Below are 8,217 nucleotides of genomic sequence, written 5' to 3'. Positions count from 1 at the left end.
CCCTCCATGCCACCGGCTGACCCAGTAGACTATGTTTTAACACCATATATTTACTTCTAATTAAACTCCCCAACAGGAAAATGTCTAATAAGATTAGTACATGATACTGTTACCAACTGCTTTGAAAAGCTGGAGAAGCCAAACCTCACCTCCATGCCTGCCTTTGAACATGAAGCACTTTATGTCATCTTCAACTCTTAGATTATTCTTCAAAAAGCCAGTAATTTGGAAACATCGGAAATGTGGCTTGGTTCCCAGTTTACCTCGGAAAAGCTTATCTTTCCCAGTGTCCTTGAAGCACATTATCAATAGTTTTTTAATCCTCTGCTTATAACTCAGTTTCTGTAACAACTATCACATTGAGTGGCTTATGTATTTATTTGTTTCCCTTATGAGCTCCTCTAGGACAGAAGCTGTGCCTTAATTACCCTTGTGTCCTCAGCACCTAGCACCCTGCCAGATCAACATACAGCAGACATTCCATAAATAGATACGAAGTGAATGAAGGAACAGAGTTCTAAGCTCCCTTCCAGTCTGATCAGGCATCTCTCCATTTTCTTAAATATGTAGTAGGAGCTCCTAAGGACATGTGGTAAGAGCCATCCAGTGAGGTGTGCACTGGAGAAAAAAAAGACACCTGAGCCTGCTGGGGGAGGGACGGTGGCTGTTGAGACAGGAGCTCAGGGAATGTGAAGAAGGCCTCAAGAAAAGCAGGAGCAGAAAATGTATAAAACACATTTACAGGGGCAGTAGGTGGCATGGTGGTTGAGGTGCTGGACTCCCACAGGGCCAACTATGTTTTGAGTCCTGGACCTGGAGGCTTGCTTTCTCACTTTCCTTATCTCTCTTTCTTTGTCTCTCTCTGGTCAGATTTAAAAAATAATAAATAAAGGGACCAGCAGGTGGCATGGTGGTTAAGGTGCTGGACACTCCCACATGGCTGACCAGGGTTCAAGTCCTGAATCTGGTGGCTTGCTTTCTCACTTCCTGTCTCTCTCACTCTCACCCTCTGTCTCTCTCTGGTCAAATTAAGAAAGAAATGAATGAATAAATAAAATAAAGTAAATAATTATTAAAAAAAAAGAAAAAATAATAATAAATAAAATGTAATAAATAGTTCTAAAGCACACACACACACTTACAAGCCATTTGTATGCTCATGGAGGATAAGCTGCCATGGTATACATTGCTGGTGGAGGTCTACATCTGCCCCTTTCTTCTTGGCGAAGTCCAAATTTGGTCCTCAGGAGGCTATGTGTTCTGAAAAGGCACATTGGGTCAAACCCTGAGGGAATGGTTTTGATTCAATTCTGGTCAATGAGATGTGAGAAGAAATCGGCTGGAGTGGAGGCAGAGAGGTGAGAGAAATTCTCTTGCTATTAAGAAGAAGAAAGGAACTGGCAGGTGGCGTGGTGGTTAAGGGCACTGGACGCCCACATGGCTAGCTGCAGTTTGAGTCTTGGACCTCGTGGCTTGCTTTCTCACTTTCCCTTGCTCACTCTGTCCCTCTCTGATCAAATTTAAATAAATAATAAATAAATAAAGTTAAATAAAATAATTCAAAAAAAAAAGATGAGGCAGATATGGGACCAACAGGTGGTAGCCTGGTGGTTAAGGCACTGGATTCCCACATGGTCAACTGTGGTTCAAGTCCCGAACCCAGTGGTTTGAAAATCACAATAAACAAGTAAATGATTTTTTTTTTTTTTAAAGCAGCAGATAAGAAGAAAACATTCCTTTTTACCAACTCTGGCAATCTTGCTATGATTTGCTATGGATGGTGAAGAAGAAAGACAGGCAGAATTAGGTCTCCCATGATGTCACTAAGCCCCAAATTACTCAATTCTAGAGCCAATCTACATCTGGCCTTATTAAATGAAACAAAGAGTCCTTCTCTTGTTTAGGCCTATTTTTAAAAAAATAATTATTTTATTTTTTTATTTATTCATTCTTTTTTCTTTTTAATTTGACCAGAGAGAGACAGAGGTTGAGAGTGAGAGAGAGGGGAAGTGAGAAAGCAAGCCACCAGATTCAGGATTTGAACCCTGGTCGACCACGTGGGAGTGTCCAGCGCCTTAATCACCATGCCACCTGCTGGTCCCAGCTGTGTGTTTAGGTCTATTTGAGTCAAGGTTTCTATGACTCCAAGTCAACAGTAGTTATGGATTTGTGAAGACCCAACTCCCTAGTTCAACTGCGTCTTCTAGTGGCACATGAGTTTTACCAGGATCTGGCCTTTACATGCATGGAATGAGCTAGGTCTATAAATTTGCAGAATGTGAATTCTTTGCTTCTTGGAATCAGTGTTTACAAAAAATAAAACACTTTAGCATATGCTTATTTTAAATATATCAGTGAGTTATTAGGCTCACACACCCGAGCAGCCTTGCTAGTCAAGTCTATAGCAAGTGGATTCCACTCGAAGAAGCAGATGGAACCAAGGGCTCAATCATGGGCTGGACTGTGGATTACGTGCTATTTCATTTGTAACACAAATATTTGTTTTCAGTTGCAGTTCCATTTTAATTAGAGACAGAACTGCTGACTTGTTTTACAGAATTTAGACAAGAAACACTCCTCATTCCTGACTCTAAAAAGCTAGGATGAGAAAGGAGGGAGTGACATTCATACAGAGTAGCTTAGAGACGGGATCGCATCTCTTATGACACTTTAAGGAATCGCAGAAGATGGTGACACCAAACACAAATCCAATTAACCCTCCTGTCTGGCAGCTAATGGCCTTTTGGATTTTCTATGTTATTTTCCTCCTCATTAATTTTAGATGTTGTTGACAAGAGTTTTTTTTAATCTATTATTTTTTTTTAATTCTCCTTCACCCCATGTAGTAACCCATCTCCCAGCTCCCACTGAGCAAAGAACAGGCACTGTGCTTTCTTGCTTCAAAGGAGGTCTGTGACTGGGCAGAAAGTACAAGTTGCCTATGGGACATTTTCCTTCTTGAATTTAGTTTTCAAAAGCTTAGTCATTGATTATTTTATTAGGTGGGGGTAGACGGTCATGAGAGGGAAATATAAAGAAAATGAAATATTCATCAGACTAAAAGATTACTGGACATGCAGAGGAGCAATAGAGGTCTATAGATTCCTCAAGTATCAGGGACTAGAGCCCTCTCCGTAATAGTGCCCTGAGGATGTGATCAAACTTTCAAAGGCTTAGCTTTGGGGTACACCTGGGGAGACAGAACTTTAGGCAGCAGCCTTGCCACAGATCCCCGCGTCTGAAATACTGCAGGGGAAAATCAGCCAGCAGGTTCGAAGGGACCACCATGGCCAGGACGACAGGTGTCTCAGCAGTTACCAATGCAGTCTGATGACAGGTGACCAGAGGGCCTCTCCCATGTCTTGGCACTATGAGACTCTCATTTTTCCAGCAACCTTCGGGGTGAAGGAGTATGCCTGGGAATACATTTCCTTCTTACTACATGGGACAAGATAATTGATTAAAATACAAGAAAAAACTCAGCATCTCTAAGTTGGCATGTATTGGAAGGATATTGAATAGTTCACTGGATGGATGAAACAGCTAGAGAAGAAGACTTATGAAGTGGGCTATGCCAACTTGGGATGGATTCTGACACAATGGCCAATAGCCTTCCACAGGACAGTCTGCCCCTGCTAGTACTCCACTGCTGTTGACAGGCTAACACCATCAGCACTAGTGGCTTCTGAACTGTCTTGAACCTCTGCTTCCTTCCTTGATATGCAAAATCCCTGAGTGGCCAAGCCTGAGTCCTGCACCATACCCTGGGTGGCCCTAAGTAGGGAGAGGAGGTCACCTCTGAATACAGTGGAGAGCACAGCATTGCCCAATTGTGCAATGAGAAACTCCCTCCAGACTGGAAGAATGGATGCCGAATGGAAAAGAAGTGAATGTGACAATGTCCACCATAGTTCCAACTACTTAAGGAGAACGAAAGCTGTGTTAAAAGTTCGGAAATCTCTGGTTTTCAATTCAATACCTTGGAAATGCACTCACCTTATTTTCTGGAACCAAGCCCTGTTATAGCTTTATGCAGCCTCATAATTTTACTTCCAGATCAATTTGTAACCCTTGACCCTGATTTCTGCCATGTACTTGGCCCTGCCCTTTGGCTCTGGATCCTTCCTCTGTTCATTTTAGATAACCGTAGCAATTCCTTAGGCTGAAGGACTGAAAGACTTGCCAGGCACCTACCTTCAGAATGATCGTTTGCACTCCTCTCTTACCTCACCCTGATGCACACGGCTCTTGGTGTCTGGTCATGTTAAGAGGGAAGATCACGTATGGACCACAGACTTGGAAGGCTATTTGCATCTCTCTATTTCTAGGCAGAACTGGATTCTCAGAAAAACAGAAATATGCCCTATTTTCTAAGTGCTTCAGAAGTGGGAAATACTATTCTTGATACATCCAGCAGTAAATAAGGTACAAGCTATGTTTGCAGACTCAGTAGAACCACTCATTCACTGGGAAGAAAGATGTTCATAGACAGTCTCTCCATCTGTTCAAATGAACGGGAGAAAGAAGTGGAACAAGGGCTCACGAGAATGGCCAGGGACACATCAGCCCCATGTTTCCTAGGATTGCTACTCTCCTGTTCTCTGGTTGTCAGGAGGCAGAGCTTGGGATGTGGGGTCCAGGAGGGCAAGGGGTCTTCTCTTATATCTGGGAGCAGGCTGGAGGGTGGGGGGACACCTCAGAATCTGTTTCTGACAAAAGAATCTCCTTTTTTTCTAGAAGTTTATCAAAATGCAGGACATTATATAGGAGACAAGGGCTCTGAAAAGGGGAAAACTGAGTGAGGACTAAGAACACAAACTCCTGGTATGACAGGAAGTGCCACAAAGTCTTAGAAAGTACTTATAAGCTACAAATGACCAATAGATACTTAATAAATACTTCTTAGTCAACAAGAAAAAGTTAGGGGTCAGTAGGTGGTGTAGTCCTTAAGGTGCTGGACTCCCATGTAGTCAGTCATGGTTCAAGTCCCGGACCTGGTGGCTTGAGACTCAAGCTGGGCATGTGTGTGTGCGTGCCAAGAATCCCAAGAGGAGAGCTAAGGAGAGGGGATTGCAGCATGGCCACCCCCCCAGGGGGTGATTTCTCACTTTCTGTCTCTCTGAATCTCTGGTGAATACATGTGCCCTGTGGCAAAACTCTCACAGCCCCCCACCCCAAAAAGCAAAAAGTTGGAATATTTTATTTTTTTCTTTTTTTTTAAAATTATTTTATTTAACTTTATTTATTTTTTTTCCATCCAGAGTACACTGTATATTGTCTTAATCAAGCACATCAACAAACATGTTATTGTCAGCAAATAATTTTCCATTTCTTGTTTTCTGTATGTTTTGCTTTTTTCCCCCCATCCTTGATTCCCTATCTCTTACCCTCTGGCATCTCCCACTCTCCTCCCACACTGTCTCTGGTATCTATGTTTGCTTTCTTTACTGTTTCCCCTTCACATTTTATTGAATCACCAAAGACCCTAATCAATCCAAATACCCTCATAGCAAACACAGGTGACACACATATTTCCATGAACACAAGTCTAACTTTACGCATCCTATAAAGTAGCACCTAGCTGGGGCTACATATCCTACTGCAGTCATTGAATAGATTTTTTTTTTCCTGAAACTTTTTTTTGTAACTCAATTTACATTCCTTCCCTCAGCATCATCACAGCACACAAAATGCGATCTCCCATCCAGTACACACTGCATAGTGACTCAATCATGCACATTACAAAAAACTTTCCATTCCTAGTTCCTAGAATTATTTCCACCCTTCTTTCTGACCCTCTGTCCCTTCCCACCCTCCTCTCACACCACCTCCGATAAGTTAGAATATTTTAAATAAAGACAAAATTTCCCAATGTTTTTTGTTTTAACTTCCTTAATGTTTTCACTTACTTTGCTCTACATTTAAGGGTCTTGTGTGGCGAGTTTGTCCGAAGGGAGGACAAAGTCTCCACAGGTTTGTGCTGTCCTCCAGTGCCCCGTGTGTACCTGCACATTCCAGTTAGCAGGATCTTGAGAGCCACAGCACTAGTGCCCTCCAAATTGGCCACTGGCCAACAGTAAACAGGTTCTGGTTGGTCACACCTGAGGTTTGGAAAGCTCCCCTACACCCAACCCTGAGGTGTGGTGTGAAGCCTGGACAAGAACAGGCAAGTTCGTGCTGAGCTCTGGGCCTGTGTGGGATGAGCCTGCTCTGGGTTCATGCCAAGTTGTGCCCTGAAATGGGAAACCTGGACAAAGGTAAGAAAAAGTCCCAAAGGAAACTAGAGCAAATTTGAAATTTTCTCAGGGTTCTGCCAAGATGCAGAAGCCTATGCCCCCTCCCCTGTCCCTTCTCTCATAGCTGATCACTGTACTAAAGGCGATTCTGCCTTGTGTAGCAGCAAGTCTGTTCAAACAGAGGAGGACTGAAAACTACAGATAGGCAGGGACTTTGAAAATTGTGTGGAAAATGGAATTAAAGCATGAGTTTATTTGGGTGCAAAACTTTTTTTAAAAAACCATGCGTAGCTTTTTCATAATACACATTTTCCATGAACCTTTTGAAGAGCCCCACATGTTTCATTGTTCATCAGCGATGAAGCTAAAGTACAGAGCATTTATAAATAGCGTATAAAATATCAAGTATACAATAGTTTACTTTCCAATGGCATTTTCCCTGAATGTGATTGACAAGGGCTAAAGGTCATGGAACGAAGATTTCGTATGACTCACATTTATTTCTTTCTGTTTCTTAGCTGTCATACTCCATAATGAAAGGTTTTCGAGCCCATTATTACATCAGGAACACTACCACTTCTCAGGGGACCTCCCAACCCCAAGGACTTTTTACTCTCTCTCCAAAGAAGGTATCACATTCTCAAAAAGGGAGTCAACTTATCAGGTTAGTTAAGGCATAACTTACTCAACCACCAATCTGTATATCAATAAGGCTTGCATGGTCCGCAGAGATTTGCCATACCAGACCAAGTCGCACATCTAAAGGCAAGCCTTCAGCTGGTCAGAAACTCCCAGGTTGACTTTTACAAACAGAGAGAGTGACCTTAACACTTCCATGCTTTTAGGAAGCTCTTAAACATCCTGTTTTTGAGCTCAGAAGAAAGTGAAAAATGGCTTAGCTCCCAGGAAATATAACAGATAAGGTCCACAAAAGCTAGGGGTACCATATATTTTCATTTATAAAGGCATTTCCATGCCCCTTTTATGCTCAGCAGAGGACCCAGCCTCCTGCTCCATTGAGAAGAGAAAGAGCAACAGGACAGATAATTTCCTCGACTTTTCTCCTTTCGCTTCCTAACTTACACATTTTTTATCAGGTGGTCAGAAAAGTCATGACTTATTTTTCTCTGCAAAAAGGTGTCATGACTTTTCGGATGACCCAATAGTATGTTTGTTTTTTATTCATGATACAGTATGTGTGCGTGCATGAGAAAGATACAGAAAGAGAGAGGAGCACGCTCCCCAGGGTCTAGCACACCGTGATTCACTTCCTCCCATCCTCCTGCCCCATTGGATCTTGGGTACTCAAGTACCTGGCATGTCAGACTGACAGGTCCTGGGACTTGAACCACAATTGCCATGTTTCTTTGAGCATTGCAGTCCAGCATGCTAACACCTGTACTACCACAGCTGGGTCTAAACTTATATTTTTACTCACCTCCTTCATTTCAGCTGAAAGAATGGTAGCCCTCTCCAATATTCACCACTGTATACTCTCTCCAGCTTCCTGACACCTCAAGCCATCCACAGGCCTCTCTGTCTGCTTTCTTTCCTCTCTCTCTTGCACTAATTCTCCCAGCCATTCATGCCTTGACCCACTAGAGACAGTCCCAACTGCCTTACTCCACAAACTACCTTTCTTTCTTTTTCTTTTCTTATTTTTGGCCAGAGGATGTGTGCACTGTCCAGAGAGAGAGACCAAAAGATAGGGAGAGAGAGGGAGCAGGGAGAAAACATCTCCCAATAGGGTGTGGTCACTCCACAATCCCTTCTTCTTCATTTCAACATCTTATCAGAATTTTGGACATGTGTTCAATGTGTTTTTCAAGTCACTAAGGTTGGGGCTTGAACCGTGTGGTCAGCCATGTGGGATCCAATTCACAGAACTGCTTTTGGAGCCTGTTACTGCCACAATCTTATCTCAGCCTTGGCCTTGACTCCAAAACAAGAATTTCAAATATCTGTTTTTGTGACCGCTCTT

The 8,217-nt window shown here is 42.7% G+C and overlaps 1 long non-coding RNA gene across 1 annotated transcript in view; it reads left to right on the top strand.

The window, feature by feature from the left end:
• Positions 1-6,084: 6,084 nt before the first annotated feature.
• LOC114010039 (uncharacterized) overlaps positions 6,085-8,217 on the top strand; it is a 3,862-nt gene continuing 1,729 nt past the window's right edge. Inside the window, exon 1 of the long non-coding RNA XR_003551434.1 lies at positions 6,085-6,257. This is a non-coding gene — a long non-coding RNA (uncharacterized LOC114010039). The remainder of the gene's footprint in view (positions 6,258-8,217) is intronic.

Source organism: Tupaia chinensis, unplaced genomic scaffold, assembly GCF_000334495.1.
Source record: "Tupaia chinensis unplaced genomic scaffold, TupChi_1.0 Scaffold000688_1, whole genome shotgun sequence".
NCBI lineage: Eukaryota > Metazoa > Chordata > Mammalia > Scandentia > Tupaiidae > Tupaia > Tupaia belangeri.
The sequence above is the reverse complement of the archived record's forward strand: the minus strand, read 5'-3'. Positions and strand labels throughout refer to the sequence as shown.